Raw genomic sequence first — 7,696 nt, 5'->3', positions numbered from 1 at the left:
TGACACCCCTGCAATTCTGTCAGATAATACTCAGTTTCTTCCTGAAAATGATTGCAAACACAAATTCTTTGGTATTATTATCTTCATTTAATTTGTCTTAAATGAAAAAACACAAAAAGAATTGTCCTAAAGCCAAATTGGATATAATTCCACACCAAACATAAAAAAGAGGGTGGACAAAATTATTGGCACTGTTCGAAAAATCATGTGATGCTTCTCTAATTTGTGTAATTAACAGCACCTGTAACTTACCTGTGGCACCTAACAGGTGTTGACAATAACTAAATCACACTTGCAGCCAGTTGACATGGATTAAAGTTGACTCAACCTCTGTCCAGTGTCCTTGTGTGTACCACATTGAGCATGGAGAAAAGAAAGAAGACCAAAGAACTGTCTGAGGACTTGAGAAACCAAATTGTGAGGAAGCATGAGCAATCTCAAGGCTACAAGTCCATCTCCAAAGACCTGAATGTTCCTGTGTCTACCATGCGCAGTGTCATCAAGAAGTTTAAAGCCCATGGCACTGTGGCTAACCTCCCTAGATGTGGACGGAAAAGAAAAATTGACAAGAGATTTCAACGCAAGATTGTGCGGATGTTGGATGAAGAACCTCGACTAACATCCAAACAAGTTCAAGCTGCCCTGCAGTCCGAGGGTACAACAGTGTCAACCCGTACTATCCGTCGGCGTCTGAATGAAAAGGGACTGTATGATAGGAGACCCAGGAAGACCCCACTTCTTATCCCGAGACGTAAAAAAGCCAGGCTGGAGATTGCCAAAACTTCTTTTTAACATATTTATTAATGACCTTGTAAGGGGCATAGAGAGTAGAATTTCAATATTTGCAGATGACAATAAACTCTGCAGAGTAATCAATTCAGAGGAGGACAATTTTATATTACAGGAGGATTTATGTAAACTAGAAGCTTGGGCTGATAAATGGCAAATGAGCTTTAATGGGGATAAATGTAAGGTCATGCACTTGGGTAGAACGAACAAGATGTATAATTATGTGCTTAATTGTAAAACACTGGGCAAAACTGTCACTGAAAAAGACCTGGGTGTATGGGTGGACGTCAAACTCACATTTAGTGGCCAGTGTCAGGTAGCTGCTGCAAAGGCAAATAAAATAATGGGATGCATTAAAAGAGGCATAGATGCTCATGCGGAGAACATAATTTTACCTCTATATAAGTCACTAGTGCGACCACACTTAGAATACTGTGTACAGTTCTGTTCTCCGGTGTATAAGAAAGACATAGCTGAACTGGAGCGGGTGCAGAGAAGAGCGACCAAGGTTATTAGGGAACGGGGGGTCTGCAATACCAAGACAGGTTATTACACTTGGGGTTATTTAATTTGGAGAATCGAAGGCTTAGGGGTGATCTTATTACAATGTATAAATATATGAGGGGACAATACCAAGACCTATCTAATGATCTTTTTACTCTTAGACCTGTGACTGGGACAAGGGGGCATCCTCTACGTCTGGAGGAAAGAAGGTTTAAGCATACTAACAGATGCGGATTCTTTACTGTAAGAGCAGTGAGACTATGGAACTCTCTGCCATATGATGTTGTAATGAGTGATTCCCTACTAAAATTTAAGAAGGGACTGGATGCCTTTCTTGAAAAGTATAATATTACAGGGTATATACACTAGTTTCCTTAGTGTTGTGTTGATCCAGGGAGCTAGTTTGATTGCCGTATGTGGAGTCGGGAAGGAATTTTTTTCCCCAATGTGAAGCTTACTGTTTGCCACATGGGTTTTTTTTGCCTTCCTCTGGATCAACATGTTAGGGCAAGTTAGGATAGGATGGGTTGAACTAGATGGACTTAAAGTCTCCCTTCAACCTTAATTACTATGTTACTATGTTACCTGAAAAAGCCTAAAACCTTTTGGAAGAATGTTCTCTGGTCAGATGAGACAAAAGTAGAGCTTTTTGGGCAAAGGCATCAACATAGAGTTTACAGGAGAAAAAAAGAGGCATTCAAAGAAAAGAACACGGTCCCTACAGTCAAACATGGTGGAGGTTCCCTGATGTTTTGGGGTTGCTTTGCTGCCTCTGGCACTGGACTGCTTGACCGTGTGCATGGCATTATGAAGTTTGAAGACTACCAAAAAATTTTGCAGCATAATGTAGGGCCCAGTGTGAAAAAGCTGGGTCTCAACACTGCCTGAATCCTTCTGGGCATGCTCTCGATTAGAGTCAAGCATGTGTCGACTGAAATCTGATCCCAGGTCTCTTCTACACATTCCCAAAGATGGTGCATACTGATCGACTCACTTGGGTATGTATGCAGCTTTTTCTTCAACTCTACCCACAAATGTTCGAATGGGTTGAGGTCTGGAGACTGTGTGGGACAATCCAGCACCTCTACTTCATTGTCAGTGAACCATTTCTTCGCCAATCTCTATATATACTTATATACTTCAGGTCATTGTCCTGCTGGAACCGTAAGTTGTCCTTTTCATACCCATAGTGCTTGAGTATATGAAGTAACTCATCTTGTAGAATACTTCATACATAGCTCAGCAATGAGACCACCATCGACTCATGTGAAGTATCCAATGCCTTTGGCTGTGAAACAACCCCATATCGTCAGGCTTCCTAAACCGAACTTGACAGTTCCTTTAATTTTTCGATCCATTAGTAGTGACATCTACGCATTAGTTGATGATGGAATATCTGCACAAAGTTTACACTCTGGGATATGTAGTCCTTAGAGATGACTAAATGTTTTGAAATACAAATTCACCAGCTTCGACAAATTATTACAAAAATGCCAGTTTGCAGCACGTAAATTCACCTCAAATCTCAATACTGCAAAGTTTCTAACTGCAAGGAAAATATATGTGTAACACTCTGTGGTCTCCTAGGACTGTATTGAACCTTAGTAATGTCCAAGTGACATTATGTGACTAGCAGAAAACGGATGGGAACCAGTGGTAATCTTCACTTTATTTGTAAATATGGTTCAAAAAGTACAGTATACCTATTTGAAGGCCGATGCTTGCCTTGCTGATTTTTATACACAGACGATGCAAATGGTAAAAGATGTGACTTTTTCATAAGAGGTAGTGAAAACATTGTCATGGTTTGGGGAGTATCAAGAACTTTGTTCTTTGGTAAATGAAATCCAAGAAATATCATTTCTCCTTGTGGAGAATGACATGCCAAGCATGTCAAGATGAGAAGACTTAAAGCCGCAATGCTCCTCTGGGAAATATGCTAATTATGCAAATTGCCTCTTCATACAAGAAGAGGACTAGAACTCTAGTGCCACCTATTGGAAGTAACAATCCTAAAAGTCAATGTCGACCCTTTAACGAGCCTTGTTACATAACGTAGGACAAAAGCCAAGCCAGAATCTCAATTTTCAGACCCTGTGTTTCGGGGTACTGCCCCTCGTCAGTGAAAAGTGTGAGATCTGGTTTGGTTGACTGTGAGAGAGGCGTCTGACTGATAACCAAGAAATATCATTTCTAATTGCGACGAATGACATGCTAAGCATTGGTAAATGAAGAAGCAGTAGATTTTTTGCCAATACACAGTGGGAAGCCAGGGGATGTGTGGCTGGTGGGGCTGTACAGTGGCAGAAGCAGAAACCGCAAGGTAGAAAAATATGATGGGACAGGGAAGGCGATGTCTGGCAGAGTAGGGCAAGCAATTGCAGCAGTATAGATGAAATGATGGACAGGGAGTGAGTCATTGATTGGGCATGGGCTACTGGCACTGGAGGTAGCAGAAAGGTGTGGAAGACAAAAAACAGGTAGTATAGCATAGTTAATCATCTTCATTAGCCGTAGATAAATGAATGTTGGCACTGATCCATGCCTGATTCATTTTGACAAATGTAAGATTCCCCACACGCTTGCATCGGATAACCTGATCCACTTGAGTGTGTCAAAGTGAGTGGCTGTGCTGAATACTCCCTCTGACAGTATAATGGAGGCTAGATATGAAAATACGCCCATAGCAAACTGTACTAGTTGCTGTCACTGGTCCAATCTTTCATGGGTGTGAGCCTCAAGGTATCTGGTGGAGAAAGAACATAGTCTAGATACAACTGAACCTGTGCCGTTCAGGTGGTCGGTGTCTGTTTTCTTAAGGTCGGTGTCTGTTTGCTTAAGGGCATCAATTTGGCGTCATCAAATGTAAAGCATCTGATCTATCATGTCAAATATACTGTTGCTATTGCTACTGACTTGGAAATTGTTGTAGCCATAGCACTAGAACAGGACGGGGGAACGTTGGCTATGCAAGGAGCGAAGAGTAGGATCCTGGTCAGCCATGTGGTTGGTAGGTATCTGCTCTGCAAAATCCTCATAGAGCACAAAACACAACTTACTCTGCTAATACTCCAATTTGGGTTCCTTTTTTTAAAAAAATAGAAAACATTCCCTTTAAGGGCGCACTCACATGAGCATATACTTTGGACGAGTGCTATCAGCTGTTTATTCGGATAGCATTCGGACCAATGTTATTCTGTTGGGCAATACTGATCAGCATTATTTTTCTCATACTGATTCAGCATGAGAAAAAAATTGCAGCATGCTGTGATTTGCAGCATAAATTGGATCGCCCTTGGCCATTGTAATCTAAGGGTGCATGGAAAACATTGGAAAACATCGAACTGTTCTCGGATGACATCCGAGTGCAATCTTATATCCACAGACTCACAGAATGGAGAAATTTTGTTCTCCATCTTCGCCTCACGTTTTGTACGATTCTCTCATCCGAGAGAATCGGATCACACTAAGCTGACACTCTGATGATACTTGGATCAGAGTTTGATTGGAGTGTCATTACCATAATAGATCCTATTTTCTCAGAGGAGAGAAAATACAATTGTGTGACCCTGGCCTTATAACGAGAGTTTAAAAGTGTGGCTCTTCAATAGTCATCCGGTGGCTTGATGGTAAAAATATGCCTGTCATCCCACAAGAATTCCTACATACAGCTTACCATACTCGCTAGCAGAACCATGGACCCTGTTGGTTGACTTTCATCACCCGACTGCTATCGTTAGTAGTCATGGCCAGCCAGGCCAGAGTCTTAGTCATCATTTTTACTCTGTCTCTCTGGTCCCCTGCTTGTGTTGACTCAGTGTCCCCATCCAAATCCACGTGCTATTTTCCCTCCACATCTTGCAGCATGAAACATGGAATTTCAGGATCGGCAGCAGACACGGGGCAGCAATGAAGAACACATCAATGTACATACAAATATCTGTTCTTCCCTTATCTCCTATTGCATTTTTGTAAGTGTTTTATTTACAGGATAAATAAGAGGGGTGGCATAATTTACGCCATAGTTATCCTTGCTGACAAATTTTGTAAACTCTTCAGTAAGCAACACACATCCCTCATCAGCTATCAACAGCAGATCTCAAAGTTTCCCATACTCCAGTTTGGCTGCTGTCACCGCTTTAGCTACTTTTACATAAGAAGCATAGAATTCCATTGGGTTGTGATGTCAAATCAGATGGCGCTTTGGCAGACTTTTTTTTGCAAATTCTGGAGGGCATGCTATGCCAAATAAAAACTGTTGACATGAGCGCGAGCCCTTTACCGGCCACAGAAACCTTCAAGGGAGTATATTTTTCAAAATAAATTTTGCACAATTAATTTCATGTTATGTGCTATATAGGGAGAGTGAGTTATTTTCCCCAACGGTAAGGCAATCAAAATGTTCCGGGCATTACTGCTCATGACAATTCCCAACTTCATTTGATGGGGATCCAGGATATGTGGAATTTGCAGCTTGATCAAGTCCATCAAGTCCTTCAAGTTAAATCTATAGCCTAACTTATTGATCCAGAGGAGGCAAAAAACATGAGGCAGATGCTAATTGCTTTTGTCCCTGATGCTTTCAAGATGTAAAACTAATTGACAGTGCTTCACCTTGAGTGAACGAAAAGAATGAGAAAGGTGTGTCGAATCAGCAATGTGCCCTTTGGTTGTCAGGGATGGGGTCATGTCTGCGGAGTAGGATCTGGTTTAAGTGGAGACAGAGAAGAATGATAGCCACTGCCTGGCGGTGGAAATAGATGTAGCTCCCAGATGCGGTGTCTTCACCACCGGTCCTGGTACCGGTGGTGCATCTCTGCAGTTCCTGCCCATAGCTCCAAGTCACTACAGGGCAGTGCGTTTTGGAGCTCAAAAACTATTTGAGAGAGCAGCCTATGCTATCATGCATTTGAGTATATAGACCGGGACACCTTTTGGTGAGAAATAATGATGAATGGATATCTTCCAGCAAGACTGAGTGCACAACGTAATTTATTGAAAGGTAGTCGACTCCACAAGGTTGTAAGGCAGCGACTGCATCACTAGCAACTGGACCATGTGAGAGTTTAGTTGGCACTCAAGTGAGTGACTAGGAGAGTACTCCTGTCTCCTCAACACACAATCAGGGATGGCTATCTGCTGGTAAGAAGAAGAAGGAGGTGTCATTGGAGTACGACAAGTGGCAATGGTGGATGACAACAGTGGTGATGATGACACCAATAAGGTACTACTTAAGGGTGTGGTGTGTCCTTTCTGACAGAAAGAATAGCTTGAGGAGAATAACTTGAGGTTTCCGCTGATAGCTGACGAACTTGCTTTTCAGTAATGTGCTTGCGATGTTGCTTTAGGTGCTGATTGAGAGCCATAATTTCTAGTCTTCTTGAGCCTGGACATCTAGAGATTATTTTCCACTTGTGGAGCCTTCATAGTTCCAAAGAATTGTCTGGCCACAATGTGAAAAAAAACCTCACACACAGGAATACATTGTTAGGTAGGTACCTGCACAGAAAGGTGGTTGCAGCAAAAACCACCAGTATTGTTGTAGCATAAACGGTTGTTAAATTGTACTAGCAAAAGAGATGCAAAATCTTAATTTTTTTTTGCATTTGTTTTTAATCAATGTTGTTTAAGTTATTCCCCATTGACTATAAGTGCGCCGTAACCCTACAATGCTACGCTGAGAGGTAGCTACATATAGGTTCACCCCCAGAAAAGAACATGTGGCAACAGCATACAGTATGGTTGTGGTGTGTACAGTTGCCAGATTGGACTATTCAAGCAGGTAATCGAAAATTAAAATGTGTCCTTTTTTAAAGTAAAAAAAAATAATAATTAGCACCGCATGGCCTTTACCAAAAAGGACGACACAAGAACAAAAACTCGGTAGATTTACATTCCAAAAACCAGCACCTGCAACAGGCCACTGTATTTGAGTGGTATGCATGGGTGTAATATTGCACTGCAAGGGTATGTGCGCATGTTGCGGATTTGCTTTTGTAAAATTCAGCGCGGAATCTTCCTCTCTTGGTAGAAAACGCAGTTGAAAATCCACACTGTTTTGATGTGGATTTTCATGCGGTTTTCTCTGCGGATTTGTCTGCGGATTTGCAAACTAAATAAAGATATTATTTAACAATAAAAAAAGAATTGTAATGTAATTTCCTTGTCAAACCTCTTTTTCATTCTCCATTGAAGACCATAATATCATTACATACCATGTTCAAATATAATGTTTACACACACAAAATAAATACAAATGAATATATTACATACAGTATATATACACTGTGTGCAGAATTATTAGGCAAATGAGTATTTTGATCACATCATCCTTTTTACACATGTTGTCCTACTGCAAGCTGTATAGGCTTGAAAGCCAACTGCCAGTTATGTAAATCAGGTG

This window comes from Dendrobates tinctorius, unplaced genomic scaffold, assembly GCF_039654945.1.
Source record: "Dendrobates tinctorius isolate UK_male_01 unplaced genomic scaffold, ASM3965494v1 ptg000004l, whole genome shotgun sequence".
Lineage (NCBI taxonomy): Eukaryota > Metazoa > Chordata > Amphibia > Anura > Dendrobatidae > Dendrobates > Dendrobates tinctorius.
Note: the sequence above shows the minus strand (reverse complement) of the source record.